Source organism: Pseudophryne corroboree, unplaced genomic scaffold, assembly GCF_028390025.1.
Source record: "Pseudophryne corroboree isolate aPseCor3 unplaced genomic scaffold, aPseCor3.hap2 scaffold_320, whole genome shotgun sequence".
Lineage (NCBI taxonomy): Eukaryota > Metazoa > Chordata > Amphibia > Anura > Myobatrachidae > Pseudophryne > Pseudophryne corroboree.
Window position 1 is genome coordinate 575,346 of NW_026969881.1, and position 25,506 is coordinate 600,851.

Below are 25,506 nucleotides of genomic sequence, written 5' to 3' on the forward strand. Positions count from 1 at the left end.
GCATAGCCAACATGAGCCCCACACCGACGGAGGGTGGAGGTGTTTAATGCAAACTAGGGGTCAGCCAAGCGCCGCAAAAGGCCGCCATGCCCTGCATGCCCCTTTTCTCTTTTCATATGCAGACGAGGGTTGAAGCCAACTTTGACCCACTGCTTGGATGACAGCACCATATGCAAATCCATCTGCGGCAGGCCTTCCCCCAGGAATGCTTGCACTAGTTGTTGCATTTGGTTTGTTGTTTGGGGGTGCTTCAGTATTAGGCAGCCTTCTGCCCTCCCATGTTCATCTGAAAATATGTGTTCTCCCTGCAGTTGTTGTCCCCAGATGAGAGTTCCCTTGTGCTGCCTCAGTTGAATCTCCTTTACTTGACAGAGATGTGCCTGAGCAGCGGCCCTCCCCAGCCCTATCCCAAATCATACTTATTTTGCATAGGAGATACCATGGTCATGAAGATTGTTCTCCCAGGGTTAGGTTCATTCATTGCGTTCTGGGTATGCTGACCTCTGTGATTTCCCCAAATGTGGGAAACTCAACTGCATTATTTGTGGTAGTGGGGGACTGTGTTTGTGCTTTACTCTGGTCAGCTCTGGTAAAAGTCAGATTTCTTTGTCTCAGATCTTCCTCTAGCCTTGTTCTTCTTTCAAGAGTTCCCTTGTGCTGCCTCAGTTGGATCTCCTTCACTTGACAGGGGGGTACCCGAGCAGCGACCCTCCCCAGCTCTAGCCCAACTCCTACATAACTGCCAGGTGAGATACTATGATCATGAAGGTGCTTCTCCCAGGGCAAGGCTCACCCATTGCACTCTGGGTGTGCTGCTCCTGCGATTTCCCCAAATGTGGGAAACTTGACTGCATAATTTGCGTTTCCCCTGGTCGGCTCTCGTATAATTCAGATCTCTTTGTCTCAGGTCTCTCTCCAGCCTAGTTTGCTGTCTGTTTCCACTTCTCTTTTCTTGAGCCGCTGCCTTCTATGCCCTTGTGCACTCTCCTGACTTCTCCTGTCTGCTTACTTTGTGCCTTCCAACGCACAATGCAAACTACAGGTAGTGCTGCAGGGCCCACACCCTTTTACTTGCCTTTCAGAGCAGCTCTGGAGCTGTTACAGTGCCCAGCTGCTGCAAGAAATCAGCTTGAATGCTTCAGGGGCTGGGGCATAGCCAACATGAGCCCCACACCGACGGAGGGTGGAGGTGTTTAATGCGAACTAAGGGTCATCCAAGCGCCGCAAAAGGCCGCCATGCCCTGCATACCCCTTTTCTCTTTTCATATGCAGATGAGGGTTCCAGCCAACTTTGGCCCACTGCTTGGATGACATCACCGTATGCAAATACGTCTTCTGCAGACCTTCCCCCAGGAATGCTTGTACTAGTTGTTGCATTTGGTTTGTTGTTTGGGGTGCTTCAGTATTAGGCAGCCTTCTGCTCTCCCATGTTCATCTGAAAATATGTGTTCTCCCTGCAGTTGTTGTCCCCAGATGAGAGTTCTCTTGTGCTGCCTCAGTTGAATCTCCTTTACTTGACAGAGATGTGCCTGAGCAGCGGCCATCCCCAGCCCTATCCCAAATCATACTTATTTTGCATAGGAGATACCATGGTCATGAAGATTGTTCTTCCAGGGTGAGGTTCATTCATTGCATTCTGGGTATGCTGACCCCTGTGATTTCCCCAAATGTGGGAAACTCTACTGCATTATTTGTGGTAGTGGGGGACTGTGTTTGTGCTTTCCTCTGGTCAGCTCTGGTAAAAGTCAGATTTCTTTGTCTCAGATCTTCCTCTAGCCTTGTTCTTTTTTTGAGAGTTTCCTTGTGCTGCCTCAGTTGGATTTCCTTCACTTGACAGGGGGGTGCCCGAGCAGCGACCCTCCCCAGCTCTAGCCCAACTCCTACTTACCTGCCAGGTGAGATACTATGATCAGGAAGGTGCTTCTCCCAGGGCAAGGCTCACCCATTGCACTCTGGGTGTGCTGCTCCTACGATTTCCCCAAATGTGGGACACTTGACTACATAATTTGTGTTTCCTCTGGTCGGCTACTCGTATAATTCAGATCTCTTTGTCTCAGGTCTCTCTCCAGCCTAGTTTGCTGTCTGTTTCCACTTCTCTTTTCTTGAGCCCCTGCCCTTGCCCTTGTGCACTCTCCTGACTTCTCCTGTCTGCTTACTTTGTGCCTTCCAACGCACAATGCAAACTACAGGTAGTGCTGCAGGGCCAACACCCTTTTACTTGCCTTACAGAGCAGCTCTGGAGCTGTTACAGTGCCCAGCTGCTGCAAGAAATCAGCTTGAATGCTTCAGGGGCTGGGGCATAGCCAACATGAGCCCCACACCGACGGAGGGTGGAGGTGTTTAATGCGAACTAAGGGTCATCCAAGCGCCGCAAAAGGCCGCCATGCCCTGCATACCCCTTTTCTCTTTTCATATGCAGATGAGGGTTCCAGCCAACTTTGGCCCACTGCTTGGATGACATCACCGTATGCAAATCCGTCTTCTGCAGACCTTTTCCCAGGAATGCTTGTACTAGTTGTTGCATTTGGTTTGTTGTTTGGGGGTGCTTCAGTATTAGGCAGCCTTCTGCTCTCCCATGTTCATCTGAAAATATGTGTTCTCCCTGCAGTTGTTGTCCCCAGATGAGAGTTCCCTTGTGCTGCCTCAGTTGAATCTCCTTTACTTGACAGGGATGTGCCTGAGCAGCGGCCCTCCCCAGCCCTATCCCAAATCATACTTATTTTGCATAGGAGATACCATTGTCATGAAGATTGTTCTCCCAGGGTGAGGTTCATTCATTGCATTCTGGGTATGCTGACCCCTGTCATTTCCCCAAATGTGGGAAACTCGACTGCATTATTTGTGGTAGTGGGGGACTGTGTTTGTGCTTTCCTCTGGTCAGCTCTGGTAAAAGTCAGATTTCTTTGTCTCAGATCTTCCTCTAGCCTTGTTCTTTTTTCGAGAGTTTCCTTGTGCTGCCTCAGTTGGATCTCCTTCACTTGACAGGGAGGTGCCCGAACAGCGACCCTCCCCAGCTCTAGCCCAACTCCTACTTACCTGCCAGGTGAGATACTATGATCATGAAGATGCTTCTCCCAGGGCAAGGCTCACCCATTGCACTCTGGCTGTGCTGCCCCTGCGATTTCCCCAAATGTGGGAAACTTGACTGCATAATTTGTGTTTCCCCTGGTCGGCTCTCATATAATTCAGATCTCTTTGTCTCAGGTCTCTCTCCAGCCTAGTTTGCTGTCTGTTTCCACTTCTTTTTTCTTGAGCCCCTCCCTTCTATACCCTTGTGCACTATCCTGACTTCTCCCATCTGCTTACTTTGTGCCTTCCAACGCACAATGCAAACTACAGGTAGTGCTGCAGGGCCCACACCCTTTTACTTGCTTTACAGAGCAGCTCTGGAGCTGTTACAGTGCCCAGCTGCTGCAAGAAATCAGCTTGAATGCTTCAGGGGCTGGGGCATAGCCAACATGAGCCCCACACCGAAGGAGGGTGGAGGTGTTTAATGCGAACTAGGGGTCATCCAAGCGCCGCAAAAGGCCGCCATGCCCTGCACACCCCTTTTTTCTTTTCATATGCAGACGAGGGTTGAAGCCAACTTTGACCCACTGCTTGGATGACATCACCATATGCAAATCCATCTGCTGCAGGCCTTCCCCCAGGAATGCTTGCACTAGTAGTTGCATTTGGTTCGTTGTTTGGGGGTGCTTCAGTTTTAGGCAGCCTTCTGCCCTCCCATGTTCATCTGAAAATATGTGTTCTCCCTGCACTTGTTGTCCCCAGATGAGAGTTCCCTTGTGCTGCCTCAGTTGAATCTCCTTTACTTGACAGAGATGTGCCTGAGCAGCGGCCCTCCCCAGCCCTATCCCAAATCATACTTATTTTGCATAGGAGATACCTTGGTCATGAAGATTGTTCTCCCAGGGTGAGGTTCATTCATTGCATTCTGGGTATGCTGACCCCTGTGATTTCCCCAAATGTGGGAAACTCGACTGCATTATTTGTGGTAGTGGGGGACTGTGTTTGTGCTTTCCTCTGGTCAGCTCTGGTAAAAGTCAGATTTCTTTGTCTCAGATCTTCCTCTAGCCTTGTTCTTCTTTCGAGAGTTCCCTTGTGCTGCCTCAGTTGGATCTCCTTCACTTGACAGGGGGTGCCCAAGCAGCAATCCTCCACAGCTCTAGCCCAACTCCTACTTACCTGCCAGGTGAGATACTATGATCTTCACTGTTAGGGCAATCAGGATGTGGAATTCCCTGCCAGGGAAGGTGGTAATGGCGGACTCTGTAATTGGATTTAAAAAAGGAATGGATACATTTCTGAATGAAAAAGCTATCCAAGGTTATAATACTTAAAATATCAACATGGTTAATCCGGGGGTAACATGAGTTGTAGTAGTTAACTAGTCATAAAACATTATTCAGCAAGTATGTAGAATCATCACAACTTAAAACAGGTTGAACACGATGGGCAATTTGCCTCTTTTCAACCTCAAAAACTATATTACTATATGTTACTATATTACTATGTTACTGTAGTATACAGAACACCACAATGTAATGAGCAGTGATAGTGAGCACTGATGAGGATACTAGAACTGACACTGAGCAGCAAGATGCAGCACTGGACTATTACTAATGTACTGTAGTATGCTGAGCACCACAATGCAGCACAAGACAATGAGCAGTGATACTGAGCACTGATGAGGATACTACTGAGAACTGACACTGAGCAGGAGAGACACACTACTAGTATTACTGAGCAGCAATAAGTAACCACTGATACTGAGCACTGATATTGAGATTTCCACTGAGAGAACATAGCCACGTCCTCTCCGCTCCCTCTTCAATGCACGAGTAAAAATGGCGGCAACGCGCAGCTCTTTATATGAAATCCGAATCTCGCGAGAATCCGACAGCGGGATGATGACATTTTCCCTTGTTCAGGTTTTCCGAGTCAGGCGGGAACAACCGAGCCTGCCTCGGACCAGTGTAAACCACGTGGAGTTCGTGGGGAATTCGGTTCTCGGAGAACCGAACCCGCTCCTCTCTACCTTATACCCATATATTTTTTTATTTTCAATCTAAGCCCCTGCAGTTTTCTGTAAGCATCTGCTTCGCTATGATGATCAACAAGTCACAAGGGCAAACACTCAGGGCTTGAGGCGTAGATCTTAGGACCAGCTGCTACAAGCATGGCAGAGGTGTCACTATCACTGGTGACACCCAGAGAGGTGGCGAAGGAGATTGTAATGCAGTGCGCGCAGATAAGCAGCGCAATGGTAAAAAGGAGGCATGGTTTCATAGGTAGGGGCGTGGCCTGGTGGCCTGAATCTACATTTTGTTGCTCCGGGTGTCCCGGGGGTTGGGGGCTGCACCCGGGGACTAGTGTGTGAGCGGTGCTGGCTCCTGCACAGTGACAGGACATGGCCACCCAGCATGACGCCTCCCTTCTTGACCAATCTGTAATTGCAGTCGCACTGCAGTTCAGCGTGATCATAAAAAATGGTGTAGCCTCCTGCTGGTGCAGACTGTATGTGCGCGCAGGAAGCCGCCACCATTTTTGTGATCACAGCGGCTGAATGTGATGTCATACAGCCGCTGTGACCACGCCCCCTGTGTCTCCTCCGTTGCAGACCCCATTTTGAAGCCTTGCCCCCGCACCGCTCCATCCCTGACTTGGAAATGGAGTGTTGCTGACCCCCCTCTCCCCCCCTGCCCCGATTGACAGGCAGAGGCGATCGCATTCTCTGCGGGGTGCCGCAGAAAATGCAGGCACATGCGTATGCTCTTAGCAATTTTTGCAGTTGGATCGCTTACTGTGATTGCAATCCAACCTGAATCAGGCCCTATTACCTATCACAATGCGCTGCGGGCAGTACAAAATTGGTTTAATATGGGAGAAAAACCCCCAGACCTGTGCTCCTTAACTGTACCTGGTGGCTCGTGGAGCGGCTGCCCAGTAATCAGTGTCCACGCCAGTGCGCACACGGTCCACCCCCTACGGCCACGCTCCCCTTCATCAGCGGCCTCGTGATCCGGAAGGGCGGTGCGTGTGTGACTGACCTTAGGAAGAAACCGGAGCCTCCGCTGCAGTGACCCAGCAACCAGGGCACGGGAGTATACAGCGCCGCTGGGAGTGATGAAGCTGCAGTAAAGATGTCTATTAGACCTAGCCTGCTGCAGCCCTTGTAGATTCTCATAAAAAAAGTTCTTATTTTCTTGTCAAAATTAATAGCTAAGAATAGGCTGCCTGAGGCAGGCCCCTGTTAAGTGGCCTGCTACTGAAGGCACCAACTACAAACTGAGCTCCCTGTTCATGGAAGCGGGGTTATAGAGGAGAATGCGCTGAGCATCTTGGGAACAGTCAAAAGCTTTGAGCCGGTTGGTGCCTCAGATCAAGATCCTACTCTACACCCCAATGTGAATCCTTGTGGAGTCCAGTGTACCCCACAGAAGAAATTAATGTGTCACACCCATTGGCAGCAACCTTAGAATAGCTGCTGACGGGCACAATTGAGAAAGGAAGGGGGGGGGACATTTGAATCCAGCACATAGATGCAATTCAAATATGTAATTTGAACCTTCCTATTTTAAAATATAATGGATGAACTTCACCCTGTGATAACAATCTTCATGATATAGAGATCTCATATGCAAAATAAGTATGAGTTGGGATAGGGCTGGGGAGGGTGGCTGCTCGGGCAAGCCCCTCCCCCGTCAAGTTAAGGAGATTCAACTGAGGAAGCACAAGGGAACTCTCGTCTGGGGACAACAACTGCAGGGAGACCACATTTTTTCAGATGAACATGGGAGGGCGGAAGGCTGCCTAATACTGAAGCACCATCAAATATCAAACCATATGCAATAACTAGTACAAGCATTCCTGGGGGAAGGTCTGCAGGAGACGAATTTGCATACGGTGATGTCATCCAAGCAGTGGGCCAAAGTTGGCTGGAACCCTCATCTGCATATGAAAAGAGAAAAGGGTTATGCAGGGCATGGCGGCCTTTTGCGGCGCTTGGATGACCCCTAGTTCGCATTAAACACCTCCACCCTCCTTCGGTGTGGGGCTCATGTTGGCTATGCCCCAGCCCCTGAAGCATTCAAGCTGATTTCTTGCAGCAGCTGGGCACTGTAACAGCTCCAGAGCTGCTCTGTAAGGCAAATAAAAGGGTGTGGGCCCTGCAGCACTACCTGTAGTTCGCATTGTGCGTTGGAAGGCACAAAGTAAGCAGACGGGAGAAGTCAGGATAGTGCGCAAGGGCATAGAAGGGAGCGGCTCAAGAAAAGAGAAGTGGAAACAGACAGCAAACTAGGCTGGAGAGAGACCTGAGACAAAGAGATCTGAATTATACGAGAGCCGACCAGGGGAAACACAAATTATGCAGTCAAGTTTCCCATATTTGGGGAAATCGCAGGGGCAGCACACCCAGAGTGCAATGGTTGAGCCTTGCCCTGGGAGAAGCACCTTCAAGATCATAGTATCTCACCTGGCAGGTAAGTAGGAGTTGGGCTAGAGCTGGGGAGGGTCGCTGCTCGGGCACCCCCCTGTCAAGTGAAGGAGATCCAACTGAGGCAGCACAATGGAACTCTCGAAAGAAGAACAAGGCTAGAGGAAGATCTGAGACAAAGAAATCTGACTTTTACCAGAGCTGACCAGCGGAAAACACAAACACAGTCCCCAACTACCACAAATAATGCAGGCGAGTTTCCCACATTTGGGTAAATCACAGGGGTCAGCATACCCAGAATGCAATGAATGAACCTCACCCTGGGTGAACAATTATCATGACCATGGTGTCTCCTATGCAAAATAAGTATGATTTGGGATAGGGCTGGGGAGGGCCGCTGCTCAGGCACATCTCTGTCAAGTAAAGGAGATTCAACTGAGGCAGCACAAGGGAACTCTCATATGGGGACAACAACTGCAGGGAGAACACATATTTTCAGATGAACATGGGAGGGCAGAAGGCTGCCTAATCCTGAAGCACCCCCAAACAACAAACCAAATGCAACAACTAGTGCAAGCATTCCTGGGGGAAGGCCTGCAGCAGATGGATTTGCATATGGTGATGTTATCCAAGCAGTGGGTCAAAGTTGGCTTCAACCCTCATCTGCATATGAAAAGAGAAAAGGGGCGTGCAGGGCATGGCGGCCTTTTGCGGTGCTTGGATGACCCCTAGATCGCATTAAACACCCCCACCCTCCTTTGGTGTGGGGCTCATGTTGGCCATGCCCCATCCCATGAAGCATTCAAGTTGATTTCTTGCAGCAGCTGGGCACTGTAACAGCTCCAGAGCTGCTCTGTAAGGCAAGTAAAAGGGTGTGGGCCCTGCAGCACTACCTGTAGTTTGCATTGTGCATTGGAAGGCACAAAGTAAGCAGACGGGAGGAGAAGTCAGGATAGTGCACAAGGGTATAGAAGGGAGGGGCTCAAGAAAAAAGAAGTGGAAACAGAGAGCAAACTAGGCTGGAGAGAGACCTGAGACAAAGAGATCTGAATTATACGAGAGCCGACCAGAGGAAACACAAATTATGCAGTCAAGTGTCCCACATTTGGGGAAATCGTAGGAGCAGCACACCCAGTGTGCAATGGGTGAGCCTTGCCCTGGGAGAAGCACCTTCCTGATTATAGTATCTCACCTGGGTGTGCTGCCCCTGCGATTTCCCCAAATGTGGGAAACTTGACTGCATAATTTGTGTTTCCCCTGGTCGGCTCTCATATAATTCAGATCTCTTTGTCTCAGGTCTCTCTCCAGCCTAGTTTGCTGTCTGTTTCCACTTCTTTTTTCTTGAGCCCCTCCCTTCTATACCCTTGTGGAATATCCTGACTTCTCCTCCTGTCTGCTTACTTTGTGCCTTCCAATGCACAATGCAAACTACAGGTAGTGCTGCAGGGCCCACACCCTTTTACTTGCCTTACAGAGCAGCTCTGAAGCTGTTACAGTGCCAAGCTGCTGCAAGAAATCAGCTTGAATGCTTCAGGGGCTGGGGCATGGCCAACATGAGCCCCACACCGAAGGAGGGTGGGGGTGTTTAATGCGAACTAAGGGTCATCCAAGCGCCGCAAAAGGCCGCCATGCCCTGCATACCCCTTTTCTCTTTTCATATGCAGATGAGGGTTCCAGCCAACTTTGGCCCACTGCTTGGATGACATCACTATATGCATATCCGTCTTCTGCAGACCTTCCCCCAGGAATGCTTGTACTAGTTGTTGCATTTGGTTTGTTGTTTGGGGGTGCTTCAGTATTAGGCAGCCTTCTGCCCTCCCATGTTCATCTGAAAATATGTGTTCTCACTGCAGTTGTTGTCCCCAGATGAGAGTTCCCTTGTGCTGCCTCAGTTGAATCTCCTTTACTCTAAAACTTGTAAAACTTAGCAAAAGTGTTTACTAAATAGCTGCTCGGCAAAGTTGCAATGCCGAGACTCCCCGACCAGCTGCCCAGGATGAACCCACCTTTCTAGTAGAATGGGTCTTCACCTAATTCAGTAACGGCAATCCTGCCGTGGAATGAGCATGCTGAATCTTACCACAGATCCAGCGCATAATTGTCTACATGGAAGCAGGACACCCAATCCTGTTGGGAGCATACAGGACAAACAGAGCCTCTGTTTTCCTAATCTGAACCGTTCTGGTGACATAAATTTTCAAAGTTCTGACCACAGCCAGAGACTTTGACTCAACGAAGGTGTCAGTGGCCAAAGGCACCATGTGGAAAGATGAACCACCTTCGGCAGAAATAGTTGACGTGTCCTCAATTCTGCTCTATCTTCATGAAATATCAAATAAAGGCTCTTGTGATACTGCATGGTTTGTACTGTTTTCCATGTGCTCCCAGATCTTTCAAGCAAGAAGCATGGTCAAGAAAGTTCTGTTTGAAAAGAAACAACATTTACTGTCATTGTTATAGAATTTGGGAGAAAAAACAAGAAGAAATCTGCACTGTTGACGCACTGGACAGAATGAATGAATCATAAAATATAACCTTTATTAAGTATGTATTAAAATTGGATAAATATTAATATTATTATCCCAAACTGCAGTGAAACATAAAGGTTAAAATCACAGAACTAACATACATGTGCATAAGAAGAATAAAGAGATGTGAAAAAAAGGTTTAAAAAGCGTGTCCGTGTGTGATTATTTTTGAAGGCACAACCCTGGCGGGGTTGTTTATATAGATATATATGTTGCTAATAATCACTTTCTAGCGTAATGTTATTAAATAGCTGTTAGTATCTATGTCGTCAGGTACCACTGGGTCGTATCCTATATACTCCTGTGGGAAACTTGACTGCATAATTTGTGTTTCCCCTGGTCGGCTCTCGTATAATTCAGATCTCTTTGTCTCAGGTCTCTCTCCAGCCTAGTTTGCTGTCTGTTTCCACTTCTCTTTTCTTGAGCCGCTGCCTTCTATGCCCTTGTGCACTCTCCAGACTTCTCCTGTCTGCTTACTTTGTGCCTTCCAACGCACAATGCAAACTACAGGTAGTGCTGCAGGGCCCACACCCTTTTACTTGCCTTACAGAGCAGCTCTGGAGCTGTTACAGTGCCCAGCTGCAGCAAGAAATCAGCTTGAATGCTTCAGGGGCTGGGGCATAGCCAACATGAGCCCCACACCGACGGAGGGTGGAGGTGTTTAATGCAAACTAGGGGTCAGCCAAGCGCCGCAAAAGGCCGCCATGCCCTGCATGCCCCTTTTCTCTTTTCATATGCAGACGAGGGTTGAAGCCAACTTTGACCCACTGCTTGGATGACAGCACCATATGCAAATCCATCTGCGGCAGGCCTTCCCCCAGGAATGCTTGCACTAGTTGTTGCATTTGGTTTGTTGTTTGGGGGTGCTTCAGTATTAGGCAGCCTTCTGCCCTCCCATGTTCATCTGAAAATATGTGTTCTCCCTGCAGTTGTTGTCCCCAGATGAGAGTTCCCTTGTGCTGCCTCAGTTGAATCTCCTTTACTTGACAGAGATGTGCCTGAGCAGCGGCCCTCCCCAGCCCTATCCCAAATCATACTTATTTTGCATAGGAGATACCATGGTCATGAAGATTGTTCTCCCAGGGTTAGGTTCATTCATTGCGTTCTGGGTATGCTGACCTCTGTGATTTCCCCAAATGTGGGAAACTCAACTGCATTATTTGTGGTAGTGGGGGACTGTGTTTGTGCTTTACTCTGGTCAGCTCTGGTAAAAGTCAGATTTCTTTGTCTCAGATCTTCCTCTAGCCTTGTTCTTCTTTCAAGAGTTCCCTTGTGCTGCCTCAGTTGGATCTCCTTCACTTGACAGGGGGGTGCCCGAGCAGCGACCCTCCCCAGCTCTAGCCCAACTCCTACTTACCTGCCAGGTGAGATACTATGATCATGAAGTTGCTTCTCCCAGGGCAAGGCTCACCCATTGCACTCTGGGTGTGCTGCCCCTGCGATTTCCCCAAATATGGGAAACTTGATTGCATAATTTGTGTTTCCCCTAGTCGGCTCTCATATAATTCAGATCTCTTTGTCTCAGGTCTCTCTCCAGCCTAGTTTGCTGTCTGTTTCCACTTCTTTTTTCTTGAGCCCCTCCCTTCTATACCCTTGTGCACTATCCTGACTTCTCCTCCTGTCTGCTTACTTTGTGCCTTCCGATGCACAATGCAAACTACAGGTAGTGCTGCAGGGCCCACACCCTTTTACTTGCCTTACAGAGCAGCTCTGGAGCTGTTACAGTGCCAAGCTGCTGCAAGAAATCAGCTTGAATGCTTCAGGGGCTGGGGCATGGCCAACATGAGCCCCACACCGAAGTAGGGTGGGGGTGTTTAATGCGAACTAAGGGTCATCCAAGCGCCGCAAAAGGCCGCCATGCCCTGCATACCCCTTTTCTCTTTTCATATGCAGATGAGGGTTCCAGCCAACTTTGGCCCACTGCTTGGATGACATCACTGTATGCAAATCCGTCTTCTGCAGACCTTCCCCCAGGAATGCTTGTACTAGTTGTTGCATTTGGTTTGTTGTTTGGGGGTGCTTCAGTATTAGGCAGCCTTCTGCCCTCCCATGTTCATCTGAAAATATGTGTTCTCCCGGCAGTTGTTGTCCCCAGATGAGAGTTCCCTTGTGCTGCCTCAGTTGAATCTCCTTTACTTGACAGAGATGTGCCTGAGCAGCGGCCCTCCCCAGCCCTATCCCAAATCATACTTATTTTGCATAGGAGATACCATGGTCATAAAGATTGTTCTCCCAGGGTGAGGTTCATTCATTGCATTCTGGGTATGCTGACCCCTGTGATTTCCCCAAATGTGGGAAACTCAACTGCATTATTTGTGGTAGTGGGGGACTGTGTTTGTGTTTTCCTCTGGTCAGCTCTGGTAAAAGTCAGATTTCTTTGTCTCAGATCTTCCTCTAGCCTTGTTCTTCTTTCGAGAGTTCCATTGTGCTGCCTCAGTTTGATCTCCTTCACTTGACAGGGGGGTACCCGAGCAGCGACCCTCCCCAGCTCTAGCCCAACTCCTACATAACTGCCAGGTGAGATACTATGATCATGAAGGTGCTTCTCCCAGGGCAAGGCTCACCCATTGCACTCTGGGTGTGCTGCTCCTGCGATTTCCCCAAATGTGGGAAACTTGACTGCATAATTTGCGTTTCCCCTGGTCGGCTCTCGTATAATTCAGATCTCTTTGTCTCAGGTCTCTCTCCAGCCTAGTTTGCTGTCTGTTTCCACTTCTCTTTTCTTGAGCCGCTGCCTTCTATGCCCTTGTGCACTCTCCTGACTTCTCCTGTCTGCTTACTTTGTGCCTTCCAACGCACAATGCAAACTACAGGTAGTGCTGCAGGGCCCACACCCTTTTACTTGCCTTTCAGAGCAGCTCTGGAGCTGTTACAGTGCCCAGCTGCTGCAAGAAATCAGCTTGAATGCTTCAGGGGCTGGGGCATAGCCAACATGAGCCCCACACCGACGGAGGGTGGAGGTGTTTAATGCGAACTAAGGGTCATCCAAGCGCCGCAAAAGGCCGCCATGCCCTGCATACCCCTTTTCTCTTTTCATATGCAGATGAGGGTTCCAGCCAACTTTGGCCCACTGCTTGGATGACATCACCGTATGCAAATACGTCTTCTGCAGACCTTCCCCCAGGAATGCTTGTACTAGTTGTTGCATTTGGTTTGTTGTTTGGGGTGCTTCAGTATTAGGCAGCCTTCTGCTCTCCCATGTTCATCTGAAAATATGTGTTCTCCCTGCAGTTGTTGTCCCCAGATGAGAGTTCTCTTGTGCTGCCTCAGTTGAATCTCCTTTACTTGACAGAGATGTGCCTGAGCAGCGGCCATCCCCAGCCCTATCCCAAATCATACTTATTTTGCATAGGAGATACCATGGTCATGAAGATTGTTCTTCCAGGGTGAGGTTCATTCATTGCATTCTGGGTATGCTGACCCCTGTGATTTCCCCAAATGTGGGAAACTCGACTGCATTATTTGTGGTAGTGGGGGACTGTGTTTGTGCTTTCCTCTGGTCAGCTCTGGTAAAAGTCAGATTTCTTTGTCTCAGATCTTCCTCTAGCCTTGTTCTTTTTTTGAGAGTTTCCTTGTGCTGCCTCAGTTGGATTTCCTTCACTTGACAGGGGGGTGCCCGAGCAGCGACCCTCCCCAGCTCTAGCCCAACTCCTACTTACCTGCCAGGTGAGATACTATGATCAGGAAGGTGCTTCTCCCAGGGCAAGGCTCACCCATTGCACTCTGGGTGTGCTGCTCCTACGATTTCCCCAAATGTGGGACACTTGACTACATAATTTGTGTTTCCTCTGGTCGGCTACTCGTATAATTCAGATCTCTTTGTCTCAGGTCTCTCTCCAGCCTAGTTTGCTGTCTGTTTCCACTTCTCTTTTCTTGAGCCCCTGGCCTTGCCCTTGTGCACTCTCCTGACTTCTCCTGTCTGCTTACTTTGTGCCTTCCAACGCACAATGCAAACTACAGGTAGTGCTGCAGGGCCAACACCCTTTTACTTGCCTTACAGAGCAGCTCTGGAGCTGTTACAGTGCCCAGCTGCTGCAAGAAATCAGCTTGAATGCTTCAGGGGCTGGGGCATAGCCAACATGAGCCCCACACCGACGGAGGGTGGAGGTGTTTAATGCGAACTAAGGGTCATCCAAGCGCCGCAAAAGGCCGCCATGCCCTGCATACCCCTTTTCTCTTTTCATATGCAGATGAGGGTTCCAGCCAACTTTGGCCCACTGCTTGGATGACATCACCGTATGCAAATCCGTCTTCTGCAGACCTTTTCCCAGGAATGCTTGTACTAGTTGTTGCATTTGGTTTGTTGTTTGGGGGTGCTTCAGTATTAGGCAGCCTTCTGCTCTCCCATGTTCTTCTGAAAATATGTGTTCTCCCTGCAGTTGTTGTCCCCAGATGAGAGTTCCCTTGTGCTGCCTCAGTTGAATCTCCTTTACTTGACAGGGATGTGCCTGAGCAGCGGCCCTCCCCAGCCCTATCCCAAATCATACTTATTTTGCATAGGAGATACCATTGTCATGAAGATTGTTCTCCCAGGGTGAGGTTCATTCATTGCATTCTGGGTATGCTGACCCCTGTCATTTCCCCAAATGTGGGAAACTCGACTGCATTATTTGTGGTAGTGGGGGACTGTGTTTGTGCTTTCCTCTGGTCAGCTCTGGTAAAAGTCAGATTTCTTTGTCTCAGATCTTCCTCTAGCCTTGTTCTTTTTTCGAGAGTTTCCTTGTGCTGCCTCAGTTGGATCTCCTTCACTTGACAGGGGGGTGCCCGAACAGCGACCCTCCCCAGCTCTAGCCCAACTCCTACTTACCTGCCAGGTGAGATACTATGATCAGGAAGGTGCTTCTCCCAGGGCAAGGCTCACCCAATGCACTCTGGGTGTGCTGCTCCTACGATTTCCCCAAATGTGGGACACTTGATTACATAATTTGTGTTTCCTCTGGTCGGCTCTCGTATAATTCAGATCTCTTTGTCTCAGGTCTCTCTCCAGCCTAGTTTGCTGTCTGTTTCCACTTCTCTTTTCTTGAGCCGCTCCCTTCTATGCCCTTGTGCACTATCCTGACTTCTCCCGTCTGCTTACTTTGTGCCTTCCAACGCACAATGCAAACTACAGGTAGTGCTGCAGGGCCCACACCCTTTTACTTGCTTTACAGAGCAGCTCTGGAGCTGTTACAGTGCCCAGCTGCTGCAAGAAATCAGCTTGAATGCTTCAGGGGCTGGGGCATAGCCAACATGAGCCCCACACCGAAGGAAGGTGGAGGTGTTTAATGCAAACTAGGGGTCATCCAAGCGCCGCAAAAGGCCGCCATGCCCTGCACACCCCTTTTTTATTTTCATATGCAGACGAGGGTTGAAGCCAACTTTGACCCACTGCTTGGATGACATCACCATATGCAAATCCATCTGCTGCAGGCCTTCCCCCAGGAATGCTTGCACTAGTAGTTGCATTTGGTTTGTTGTTTGGGGGTGCTTCAGTGTTAGGCAGCCTTCTGCCCTCCCATGTTCATCTGAAAATATGTGTTCTCCCTGCAGTTGTTGTCCCCAGATGAGAGTTCCCTTGTGTTGCCTCAGTTGAATCTCCTTTACTTGACAGAGATGTGCCTGAGCAGCGGCCCTCCCCAGCCCTATCCCAAATCATACTTATTTTGCATAGGAGATACCATGGTCATGAAGATTGTTCTCCCAGGGTGAGGTTCATTCATTGCACTCTGGGTATGCTGACCCCTGTGATTTCCCCAAATGTGGGAAACTCGACTGCATTATTTGTGGTAGTGGGGGACTGCGTTTGTGCTTTCCTCTGGTCAGCTCTGGTAAAAGTCAGATTTCTTTGTCTCAGATCTTCCTCTAGCCTTGTTCTTCTTTCGAGAGTTCCCTTGTGCTGCCTCAGTTGGATCTCCTTCACTTGACAGGGGGTGCCCGAGCAGCAATCCTCCACAGCTCTAGCCCAACTCCTACTTACCTGCCAGGTGAGATACTATGATGTTCACTGTTAGGGCAATCAGGATGTGGAATTCCCTGCCAGGGAAGGTGGTAATGGCGGACTCTGTAATTGGATTTAAAAAAGGAATGGATACATTTCTGAATGAAAAAGCTATCCAAGGTTATAATACTTAAAATATCAACATGGTTAATCCGGGGGTAACATGAGTTATAGTAGCTAACTAGTCATAAAACATTATTCAGCAAGTATGTAGAATCATCACAACTTAAAACAGGTTGAACACGATGGGCAATTTGCCTCTATTCAACCTCAAAAACTATGTTACTATATGTTACTATATTACTATGTTACTGTAGTATACAGAACACCACAATGTAATGAGCAGTGATAGTGAGCACTGATGAGGATACTAGAACTGACACTGAGCAGCAAGATGCAGCACTGGACTATTAGTAATGTACTGTAGTATGCTGAGCACCACAATGCAGCACAAGACAATGAGCAGTGATACTGAGCACTGATGAGGATACTACTGAGAACTGACACTGAGCAGGAGAGACACACTACTAGTATTACTGAGCAGCAATAAGTAACCACTGATACTGAGCACTGATATTGAGATTTCCACTGAGAGAACATAGCCACGTCCTCTCCGCTCTCTCTTCAATGCACGAGTAAAAATGGCGGCAACGCGCAGCTCTTTATATGGAATCCGAATCTCGAGAGAATCCGACAGCGGGATGATGACATTTTCCCTTGTTCAGGTTTTCCGAGTCAGGCGGGAACAACCGAGCCTGCCTCGGACCAGTGTAAACCACATGGAGTTCGTCGGGAATTCGGTTCTCGGAGAACCGAACCCGCTCCTCTCTACCTTATACCCATCAATTTTTTTATTTTCAATCTAAGCCCCTGCAGTTTTCTGTAAGCATCTGCTTCGCTATGATGATCAACAAGTCACAAGGGCAAACACTCAGGGCTTGAGGCGTAGATCTTAGGACCAGCTGCTACAAGCATGGCAGAGGTGTCACTATCACTGGTGACACCCAGAGAGGTGGCGAAGGAGATTGTAATGCAGTGCGCGCAGATAAGCAGCGCAATGGTAAAAAGGAGGCATGGTTTCATAGGTAGGGGCGTGGCCTGGTGGCCTGAATCTACATTTTGTTGCTCCGGGTGTCCCGGGGGTTGGGGGCTGCACCCGGGGACTAGTGTGTGTGCGGTGCTGGCTCCTGCACAGTGACAGGGCATGGCCACCCAGCATGACGCCTCCATTCTTGACCATGCTGTAATTGCAGTCGCACTGCAGTTCAGCGTGATCATAAAAAATGGTGTAGCCTCCTGCTGGTGCAAACTGTATGTGCGCGCAGGAAGCCGCCACCATTTTTGTGATCACAGCGGCTGAATGTGATGTCATACAGCCGCTGTGACCACGCCCCCTGTGTCTCCTCCGTTGCAGACCCCATTTTGAAGCCTTGCCCCCGCACCGCTCCATCCCTGACTTGGAAATGGAGTGTTGCTGACCCCCCTCTCCCCCCCCGCCCCGATTGACAGGCAGAGGCGATCGCATTCTCTGCGGGGTGCCGCAGAAAATGCAGGCACATGCGTATGCTGTTAGCAATTTTTGCAGTTGGATCGCTTATTGTGATTGCATTCCAACCTGAATCAGGCCCTATTACCTATCACAATGCGCTGCGGGCAGTACAAAATTGGGTTAATATAGGAGTAAAACTCCCAGACCTGTGCTCCTTAACTGTACCTGGTGGCTAGTGGAGCGGCTGCCCAGTAATCAGTGTCCACGCCAGTGCGCACACGGTCCACCCCCTACGGACACGCTCCCCTTCATCAGCGGCCTCGTGATCCGGAAGGGCGGTGTGTGTGTGACTGACCTTAGGAAGAAACTGGAGCCTCCGCTGCAGTGACCCAGCAACCAGGGCACGGGAGTATACAGCGCCGCTGGGAGTGATGAAGCTGCAGTAAAGATGTCTATTAGACCTAGCCTGCTGCAGCCCTTGTAGATTCTCATAAAACAAGTTCTTCTTTTCTTGTCAAAATTAATAGCTAAGAATAGGCTGCCTGAGGCAGGCCCCTGTTAAGTGGCCTGCTACTGAAGGCACCAACTACAAACTGAGCTCCCTGTTCATGGAAGCGGGGTTATAGAGGAGGATGCGCTGAGCATCTTGGGAACAGTCAAAAGCTTTGAGCCGGTTGGTGCCTCAGATCAAGATCCTACTCTACACCCCAATGTGAATCCTTGTGGAGTCCAGTGTACCCAACAGAAGAAATTAATGTGTCACACCCATTGGCAGCAACCTTAGAATAGCTGCTGACGGGCACAATTGAGAAAGGAAGGGGGGGGGGGGACATTTGAATCCAGCACATAGATGCAATTCAAATATGTAATTTGTACCTTCCTATTTTAAAATATAATGGATGAACCTCACCCTGTGAGAACAATCTTCATGATCAAGAGATCTCATATGCAAAATAAGTATGAGTTGGGATAGGGCTGGGGAGGGTGGCTGCTCGGGCAGCCCCTCCCCCGTCAAGTTAAGGAGATTCAACTGAGGACGCACAAGGGAACTCTCGTCTGGGGACAACAACTGCAGGGAGACCACATCTGTTCAGATGAACATGGGAGGGTGGAAGGCTGCCTAATATTGAAGCACCATCAAATATCAAACCATATGCAACAACTAGTACAAGCATTCCTGGGGGAAGGTCTGCAGAAGACGGATTTGCATACGGTGATGTCATCCAAGATGTGGGCCAAAGTTGGCTGGAACCCTCATCTGCATATGAAAAGAGAAAAGGGGCATGCAGGGCATGGCGGCCTTTTGCGGTGCTTGGATGACCCCTAGTTCGCATTAAACACCCCCACCCTACTTTGGTGTGGGGCTCATGTTGGCCATGCCCCATCCCCTGAAGCATTCAAGCTGATTTCTTGCAGCAGCTGGGCACTGTAACAGCTCCAGAGCTGTTCTGTAAGGCAAGTAAAAGGGTGTGGGCCCTGCAGCACCACCTGTAGTTCGCATTGTGCGTTGGAAGGCACAAAGTAAGCAGACGGGAGGAGAAGTCAGGATAGTGCGCAAGGGCATCCTTTTCTCTTAGTCCGTAGAGGATGCTGGGGTCACATTAAGAACCATGGGGTATAGACGGGATCCGCAAGAGACATGGGCACTTTAAGACTTTCAAAGGGTGTGAACTGGCTCCTCCCTCTATGCCCCTCCTCCAGACTCCAGTTATAGGAACTGTGCCCAGGGAGACGGACATTTCGAGGAAAGGATTTATTGTTAAACTAAGGTGAGCATCTTACCAGCTCACACCTTAAGCATGCCGCAGAACGTGGCATTCAACAGAACACAAGCCAACGGCATGAACAATTGCAGCAAAAAGCTGACCAGAACCATAACATAACATGTGTATAACCACAAGTAATAACTGCAGACACAGTATGGACTGGGACGGGTGCCCAGCATCCTCTACGGACTAAGAGAAAAGGATTTACCGGTAGGTATTAAAATCCTATTTTCTCATACGACCTAGAGGATGCTGGGGTCACATTAAGAACCATGGGGTTATACCAAAGCTCTTGAACGGGTGGGAGAGTGCGTACGACTCTGCAGCACCGAATGACCCAACTTGAGGTTATCATCAGCCAAGGTATCAAACTTGTAAAACTTAGCAAAAGTGTTTACTAAATAGCTGCTCGGCAAAGTTGCAATGCCGAGACTCCCCGACCAGCTGCCCAGGATGAACCCACCTTTCTAGTAGAATGGGTCTTCACCTAATTCAGTAACGGCAATCCTGCCATGGAATGAGCATGCTGAATCTTACCACAGATCCAGCGCATAATGGTCTACATGGAAGCAGGACACCCAATCCTGTTGGGAGCATACAGGACAAACAGAGCCTCTGTTTTCCTAATCTGAACCGTTCTGGTGACATAAATTTTCAAAGTTCTGACCACAGCCAGAGACTTTGACTCAACGAAGGTGTCAGTGGCCAAAGGCACCATGTGGAAAGATGAACCACCTTCGGCAGAAATTGTTGACGTGTCCTCAATTCTGCTCTATCTTCATGAAAGATCAAATAAAGGCTCTTGTGATACTGCATGGTTTGTACTGTTTTCCATGTGCTCCCAGATCTTTCAAGCAAGTAGCATGGTCAAGAAAGTTCTGTTTGAAAAGAAACAACATTTACTGTCATTGTTATAGAATTTGGGAGAAAAAACAAGAAGAAATCTGCACTGTTGACGCACTGGACAGAATGAATGAATCATAAAATATAACCTTTATTAAGTATGTATTAAAATTGGATAAATATTAATATTATTATCCCAAACTGCAGTGAAACATAAAGGTTAAAATCACAGAACTAACATACATGTGCATAAGAAGAATAAAGAGATGTGAAAAAAAGGTTTAAAAAGCGTGTCCGTGTGTGATTATTTTTGAAGGCACAACCCTGGCGGGGTTGTTTATATAGATATATATGTTGCTAATAATCACTTTCTAGCGTAATGTTATTAAATAGCTGTTAGTATCTATGTCGTCAGGTACCACTGGGTCGTATCCTATATACTCCCTTCACTCAATAGGGGTTACCTCCCGGGAAGCCATCCCCATTGGCGAATTTGTGGGGGTGATTGAGTATAACCGGTAAGCTAACCTCCAATTTGTGGGGTGCTTAGGTAGATGGGGATCACTTATTTCTCTGTGTCCCCTAAGACTATATTCCTAAATTCAATACCACAGGGGGATAGCTTTCTATATCGGATAAGGAATCACTTGATAGGGAAATCTCTATGCATCATGGAAAGATCATATTTATTAATATCCAAACTAAAAAAATGATGAATAGCTTTAATTTAGCTGTTTAGATATAGTTAATTGGCGAGATATACCAACAGGTGCGGTTGCCTTAAGGAATATGGCAATTCCAATATAAATAGCAGCCCTCCTTCATATAATCAGCCAGATCTTATTAAATCTGGTCCAGATATAGCCGTTCAGATATACTTAATTGACAACATATATCAATCGGTGGGGTTGCCTTAAGGAATATAGCAATTCCAATTCTCATATAAATAGCAACCTTCCTTCATATATTCAGCCAGATCTTATTTAATCTGATCTAGGCGTAGGCAATAATGCTTTCCTTAGAGGTATAGCCACCTCAATTCTTATTAGGAAGCAAAGTGTCTGTCATAATGGTTTATCCAATTCATCTAAGAAATAATATATTCCATGTGTCAGAGATTCATTACTCTCTATTTACACTGTTAAAGAGTTAATTCTTATTATGTTACAGTGTAATGAAATTATCATATAGGGAGATGTGGCAATTCCATGTGCTATATATATAATAACCCTTAGTGGTCCAGATTCCACAATGAGGAATTTTCTTATAAACCGCTGAAACACACAGCTGTTTGACTGACTTCCAAATATATCTATCTCACTTTGTAACAGTCTTATGATAGAGAAACTGTTACATATTCGGTCACTTAGTTATCTAAAGGTAAACAGACTCAGTGTGAGGGTAATATAATATATCAAATGCGCTGTCAATAATCGTGGTAACTGGTGTAATAATGTGGTATATTGAGTATGCTAGTAAGGCATATAACTGCTCTCCAGCCTTTAAGTGTTACCAATCAATTTGTTACACTGTAAAGGATTTATGGTGTCCTGTTAGGACATGCAGCTGCTAGGCTGACTCAAAGATTTATCCATTTGTAACAATTATGTAACAGTTATATACATGTTACTGGTATTACATAGAAATAGTATGACACAGGCCAGCAGTCCCATGTGTCTAGATTCCACAATAGGAGATTTTCTTTGTCTTATAAACTGCTGGAACACACAGCTGCTAGACTGACTTCAAATATATATATTACTTTGTAACAGTCTTATAGTAAAGAGACTGTTACACACTGTCATTTAGTTATCTCAAGGTTAGCAGATTCTGTGTGAGGATAGTGTTCTGTTAGAACATGCAGCTGCTAGGCTGACTCATAGAAAATGTATCCATTTGTAACAAATGACACATACAGCATTAAATTAATATCTATAGCAGCCCATGTGACATCTCTACTCTTATCATAATTGTCTGGTTATTGCCAATCTGGACAGCAGGAGTGATATATATTCACTAGTCCCAATATCCCATCATATAAATATACCCACACTGATATACTTTCTTATCAAGAGTTATTAGTAGCTATCTGTATGCACTTTAGACATTGTATCTGCTAAGTGACATCATATCTAGTGTATTCCTTTCTTATAGCTCAGCTTCTATTCCCTATTAGTGGAGACTAACAGCTAACATCATAATCATATATTTTTGTTTTATAACATTTCACATGAGTCAAATACACGCGGACACGCCGTGCCCTACACGTGTGTTTCACTGCATCTATGGCAACTTACATTAAAGCTAACAAGAAAGCACACTCGTTCTGTCTTTAAACTGATAAAAGAAACCCCAAAAATATGGGGCATGCAAAAATTGAGATAAAACTCAGTTTTGCTCCTCTCCACGGAAATCTTTAATAAAAGGCGAAATATTTGTTAGTTCTGAAGAGAAACCAGAGCATGACCAAGATTCCACCTGTCGCCTGAGTGCCATGCCAGCAGTTCTCATTGAGCTCAAAGTGAGCACCCAATTTGAAAGAAAGATAGCAGATTTCTCACCAGGCTTCCCCTAGCTATAAACATGGTTTGTACTCTTTTCCATGTGTTCCCAGATCTTTCAAGCAATTAGTATAGTCAAGAAAGTTCTGTTTGAAAAGAAACAAACATTTACTGTCATTTCTATGCAAATGAGCTTACATTAAAGCACACTCGTTCTATCTTTAAACAGATAAAATAAAACCCCAATAAGATGGGGAATGCAAAATTTGAGATAAAACTCAGTTTTGCTCCTCTCCACGGAAATCTTTAGTAAAAGGCGAAAGATTTGTTCGTTCTGAAGAGAAACCAGAGCATGACCAAGATTCCACCTGTCGCCTGAGTGCCATGCCAGCAGTCCTCATTCAGCTCAAAGTGAGCACCCAATTTGAAAGAAAGAAAGCAGATTTCTCACCAGGCTTCCCCTTGCTATAAGCATGGTTTGTACTCTTTTCCATGTGCTCCCAGATCTTTCAAGCAAGTAGCATGGTCAAGAAAGTTCTGTTTGAAAAGAAACAGACATTTACTGTCATTGTTATACAAATAAACTTACATTAAAGCCAACAAGAAAGCACACTCATTCTGTCCTTAAACTGATAAAAGAAACCCCAATAATATGGGGCATGCAAAAATTGAGATAAAACTCAGTTTTGCTCCTCTCCACGGAAATCTTTAATAAATGGCGAAAGATTTGTTCATTCTGAAGAGAAACCAGAGCATGACCAAGATTCCACCTGTCGCCTGAGTGCCATGCCAGCAGTCCTCATTCAGATCAAAGTGAGCGCCCAATTTGAAAGAAAGCAGATTTCTCACCTGGCTTCTCCTTGCTATAAGCATGGTTTGTACTGTATTCCATGTGCTCCCAGATCTTTCAAGCAAGTAGCATGGTCAAGAAAGTTCTGTTTGAAAAGAAACAAACATTTACTGTAATTTCTATGCAAATGAGCTTTCATTAAAGCACACTCATTCTATCTTTAAACCGATAAAAGAAAATCCAAAAAGATGGGGCATGCAAAAATTGAGGTAAAACTCAGTTTTGCTCCTCTCCACGGAAATCTTTAGTAAAAGGCGAAAGATTTGTTCGTTCTGAAGAGAAACCAGAGCATGACCAAGATTTTCATCTGAAAATATGTGTTCTCCCTGCAGTTGTTGTCCCCAGATGAGAGTTCCCTTGTGCTGCCTCAGTTGAATCTCCTTTACTTGACAGAGATGTGCCTGAGCAGCGGCCCTCCCCAGCCCTATCCCAAATCATACTTATTTTGCATAGGAGATACCATGGTCATGAAGATTGTTCTCCCAGGGTGAGGTTCATTCATTGCATTCTGGGTATGCTGACCCCTGTGATTTCCCCAACGTGGGAAACTCGACTGCATTATTTGTGGTAGTGGGGGACTGTGTTTGTGCTTTCCTCTGGTCAGCTCTGGTAAAAGTCAGATTTCTTTGTCTCAGATCTTCCTCTAGCCTTGTTCTTCTTTCGAGAGTTCCCTTGTGCTGCCTCAGTTGGATCTCCTTCACTTGACAGGGGGTGCCCGAGCAGCAATCCTCCACAGCTCTAGCCCAACTCCTACTTACCTGCCAGGTGAGATACTATGATCTTCACTGTTAGGGCAATCAGGATGTGGAATTCCCTGCCAGGGAAGGTGGTAATGGCGGACTCTGTAATTGGATTTAAAAAAGGAATGGATACATTTCTGAATGAAAAAGCTATCTAAGGTTATAATACTTAAAATATCAACATGGTTAATCCGGGGGTAACATGAGTTATAGTAGCTAACTAGTCATAAAACATTATTCAGCAAGTATGTAGAATCATCACAACTTAAAACAGGTTGAACACGATGGGCAATTTGCCTCTATTCAACCTCAAAAACTATGTTACTATATGTTACTATATTACTATGTTACTGTAGTATACAGAAAACCAAAATGCAATGAACAGTGATAGTGAGCACTGATGAGGATACTAGAACTGACACTGAGCAGCAAGATGCAGCACTGGACTATTAGTAATGTACTGTAGTATGCTGAGCACCACAATGCAGCACAAGACAATGAGCAGTGATACTGAGCACTGATGAGGATACTACTGAGAACTGACACTGAGCAGGAGAGACACACTACTAGTATTACTGAGCAGCAATAAGTAACCACTGATACTGAGCACTGATATTGAGATTTCCACTGAGAGAACATAGCCACGTCCATTCCGCTCTCTCTTCAATGCACGAGTAAAAATGGCGGCAACGCGCAGCTCTTTATATGGAATCCGAATCTCGCGAGAATCCGACAGCGGGATGATGACATTTTCCCTTGTTCAGGTTTTGCGAGTCAGGCGGGAACAACCGAGCCTGCCTCGGACCAGTGTAAACAACGTGGAGTTCGTGGGGAATTCGGTTCTCGGAGAACCGAACCCGCTCCTCTCTACCTTATACCAATCAATTTTTTTATTTTCAATCTAAGCCCCTGCAGTTTTCTGTAAGCATCTGCTTCGCTATGATGATCAACAAGTCACAAGGGCAAACACTCAGGGCTTGAGGCGTAGATCTTAGGACCAGCTGCTACAAGCATGGCAGAGGTGTCACTATCACTGGTGACACCCAGAGAGGTGGCGAGGGAGATTGTAATGCAGTGCGCGCAGATAAGCAGCGCAATGGTAAAAAGGAGGCATGGTTTCATAGGTAGGGGCGTGGCCTGGTGGCCTGAATCTACATTTTGTTGCTCCGGGTGTCCCGGGGGTTGGGGGCTGCACCCGGGGACTAGTGTGTGAGCGGTGCTGGCTCCTGCACAGTGAAAGGGCATGGCCACCCAGCATGACGCCTCCCTTCTTGACCATGCTGTAATTGCAGTCGCACTGCAGTTCAGCGTGATCATAAAAAATGGTGTAGCCTCCTGCTGGTGCAGACTGTATGTGCGCGCAGGAAGCCGCCA

At 47.2% G+C, this 25,506-nt stretch overlaps 22 non-coding genes and 2 pseudogenes across 22 annotated transcripts; 17 read left to right on the forward strand and 7 right to left on the reverse strand.

The window, feature by feature from the left end:
- Positions 1–415: 415 nt before the first annotated feature.
- On the forward strand, positions 416–579 carry LOC135017786 (U1 spliceosomal RNA). Its single transcript, XR_010215576.1, has one exon. It is a non-coding gene; the product is annotated as a U1 spliceosomal RNA (small nuclear RNA).
- Positions 580–731: 152 nt separating this feature from the next.
- On the forward strand, positions 732–894 carry LOC135017967 (U1 spliceosomal RNA). Its single transcript, XR_010215734.1, has one exon. It is a non-coding gene; the product is annotated as a U1 spliceosomal RNA (small nuclear RNA).
- Positions 895–1,564: 670 nt separating this feature from the next.
- Positions 1,565–1,728, forward strand: LOC135017710 (U1 spliceosomal RNA). Its single transcript, XR_010215503.1, has one exon. It is a non-coding gene; the product is annotated as a U1 spliceosomal RNA (small nuclear RNA).
- Positions 1,729–1,880: 152 nt separating this feature from the next.
- LOC135017917 (U1 spliceosomal RNA) lies at positions 1,881–2,044 on the forward strand. Its single transcript, XR_010215695.1, has one exon. It is a non-coding gene; the product is annotated as a U1 spliceosomal RNA (small nuclear RNA).
- A 668-nt stretch (positions 2,045–2,712) lies between these two features.
- LOC135017755 (U1 spliceosomal RNA) lies at positions 2,713–2,876 on the forward strand. Its single transcript, XR_010215545.1, has one exon. It is a non-coding gene; the product is annotated as a U1 spliceosomal RNA (small nuclear RNA).
- A 152-nt stretch (positions 2,877–3,028) lies between these two features.
- LOC135017929 (U1 spliceosomal RNA) lies at positions 3,029–3,170 on the forward strand (annotated as a pseudogene).
- A 692-nt stretch (positions 3,171–3,862) lies between these two features.
- LOC135017692 (U1 spliceosomal RNA) lies at positions 3,863–4,026 on the forward strand. The gene has a single exon (XR_010215486.1). It is a non-coding gene; the product is annotated as a U1 spliceosomal RNA (small nuclear RNA).
- Positions 4,027–7,329: 3,303 nt separating this feature from the next.
- On the reverse strand, positions 7,330–7,492 carry LOC135017949 (U1 spliceosomal RNA). Its single transcript, XR_010215723.1, has one exon. It is a non-coding gene; the product is annotated as a U1 spliceosomal RNA (small nuclear RNA).
- Positions 7,493–7,644: 152 nt separating this feature from the next.
- On the reverse strand, positions 7,645–7,808 carry LOC135017814 (U1 spliceosomal RNA). The gene has a single exon (XR_010215603.1). It is a non-coding gene; the product is annotated as a U1 spliceosomal RNA (small nuclear RNA).
- Positions 7,809–8,482: 674 nt separating this feature from the next.
- Positions 8,483–8,638, reverse strand: LOC135017997 (U1 spliceosomal RNA). The gene has a single exon (XR_010215756.1). It is a non-coding gene; the product is annotated as a U1 spliceosomal RNA (small nuclear RNA).
- A 2,361-nt stretch (positions 8,639–10,999) lies between these two features.
- LOC135017788 (U1 spliceosomal RNA) lies at positions 11,000–11,163 on the forward strand. Its single transcript, XR_010215578.1, has one exon. It is a non-coding gene; the product is annotated as a U1 spliceosomal RNA (small nuclear RNA).
- Positions 11,164–11,315: 152 nt separating this feature from the next.
- On the forward strand, positions 11,316–11,450 carry LOC135017961 (U1 spliceosomal RNA; annotated as a pseudogene).
- A 702-nt stretch (positions 11,451–12,152) lies between these two features.
- LOC135017673 (U1 spliceosomal RNA) lies at positions 12,153–12,316 on the forward strand. The gene has a single exon (XR_010215467.1). It is a non-coding gene; the product is annotated as a U1 spliceosomal RNA (small nuclear RNA).
- A 152-nt stretch (positions 12,317–12,468) lies between these two features.
- LOC135017969 (U1 spliceosomal RNA) lies at positions 12,469–12,631 on the forward strand. The gene has a single exon (XR_010215736.1). It is a non-coding gene; the product is annotated as a U1 spliceosomal RNA (small nuclear RNA).
- Positions 12,632–13,301: 670 nt separating this feature from the next.
- Positions 13,302–13,465, forward strand: LOC135017677 (U1 spliceosomal RNA). Its single transcript, XR_010215471.1, has one exon. It is a non-coding gene; the product is annotated as a U1 spliceosomal RNA (small nuclear RNA).
- Positions 13,466–13,617: 152 nt separating this feature from the next.
- Positions 13,618–13,781, forward strand: LOC135017918 (U1 spliceosomal RNA). The gene has a single exon (XR_010215696.1). It is a non-coding gene; the product is annotated as a U1 spliceosomal RNA (small nuclear RNA).
- A 668-nt stretch (positions 13,782–14,449) lies between these two features.
- On the forward strand, positions 14,450–14,613 carry LOC135017756 (U1 spliceosomal RNA). The gene has a single exon (XR_010215546.1). It is a non-coding gene; the product is annotated as a U1 spliceosomal RNA (small nuclear RNA).
- Positions 14,614–14,765: 152 nt separating this feature from the next.
- Positions 14,766–14,928, forward strand: LOC135017978 (U1 spliceosomal RNA). Its single transcript, XR_010215743.1, has one exon. It is a non-coding gene; the product is annotated as a U1 spliceosomal RNA (small nuclear RNA).
- A 671-nt stretch (positions 14,929–15,599) lies between these two features.
- Positions 15,600–15,763, forward strand: LOC135018008 (U1 spliceosomal RNA). Its single transcript, XR_010215766.1, has one exon. It is a non-coding gene; the product is annotated as a U1 spliceosomal RNA (small nuclear RNA).
- Positions 15,764–22,389: 6,626 nt separating this feature from the next.
- LOC135018060 (U5 spliceosomal RNA) lies at positions 22,390–22,505 on the reverse strand. The gene has a single exon (XR_010215820.1). It is a non-coding gene; the product is annotated as a U5 spliceosomal RNA (small nuclear RNA).
- A 275-nt stretch (positions 22,506–22,780) lies between these two features.
- On the reverse strand, positions 22,781–22,896 carry LOC135018012 (U5 spliceosomal RNA). Its single transcript, XR_010215770.1, has one exon. It is a non-coding gene; the product is annotated as a U5 spliceosomal RNA (small nuclear RNA).
- A 286-nt stretch (positions 22,897–23,182) lies between these two features.
- Positions 23,183–23,298, reverse strand: LOC135018058 (U5 spliceosomal RNA). Its single transcript, XR_010215818.1, has one exon. It is a non-coding gene; the product is annotated as a U5 spliceosomal RNA (small nuclear RNA).
- Positions 23,299–23,568: 270 nt separating this feature from the next.
- On the reverse strand, positions 23,569–23,684 carry LOC135018044 (U5 spliceosomal RNA). Its single transcript, XR_010215801.1, has one exon. It is a non-coding gene; the product is annotated as a U5 spliceosomal RNA (small nuclear RNA).
- Positions 23,685–23,828: 144 nt separating this feature from the next.
- Positions 23,829–23,991, forward strand: LOC135018086 (U1 spliceosomal RNA). Its single transcript, XR_010215844.1, has one exon. It is a non-coding gene; the product is annotated as a U1 spliceosomal RNA (small nuclear RNA).
- The last annotated feature ends 1,515 nt before the right edge of the window (positions 23,992–25,506 follow it).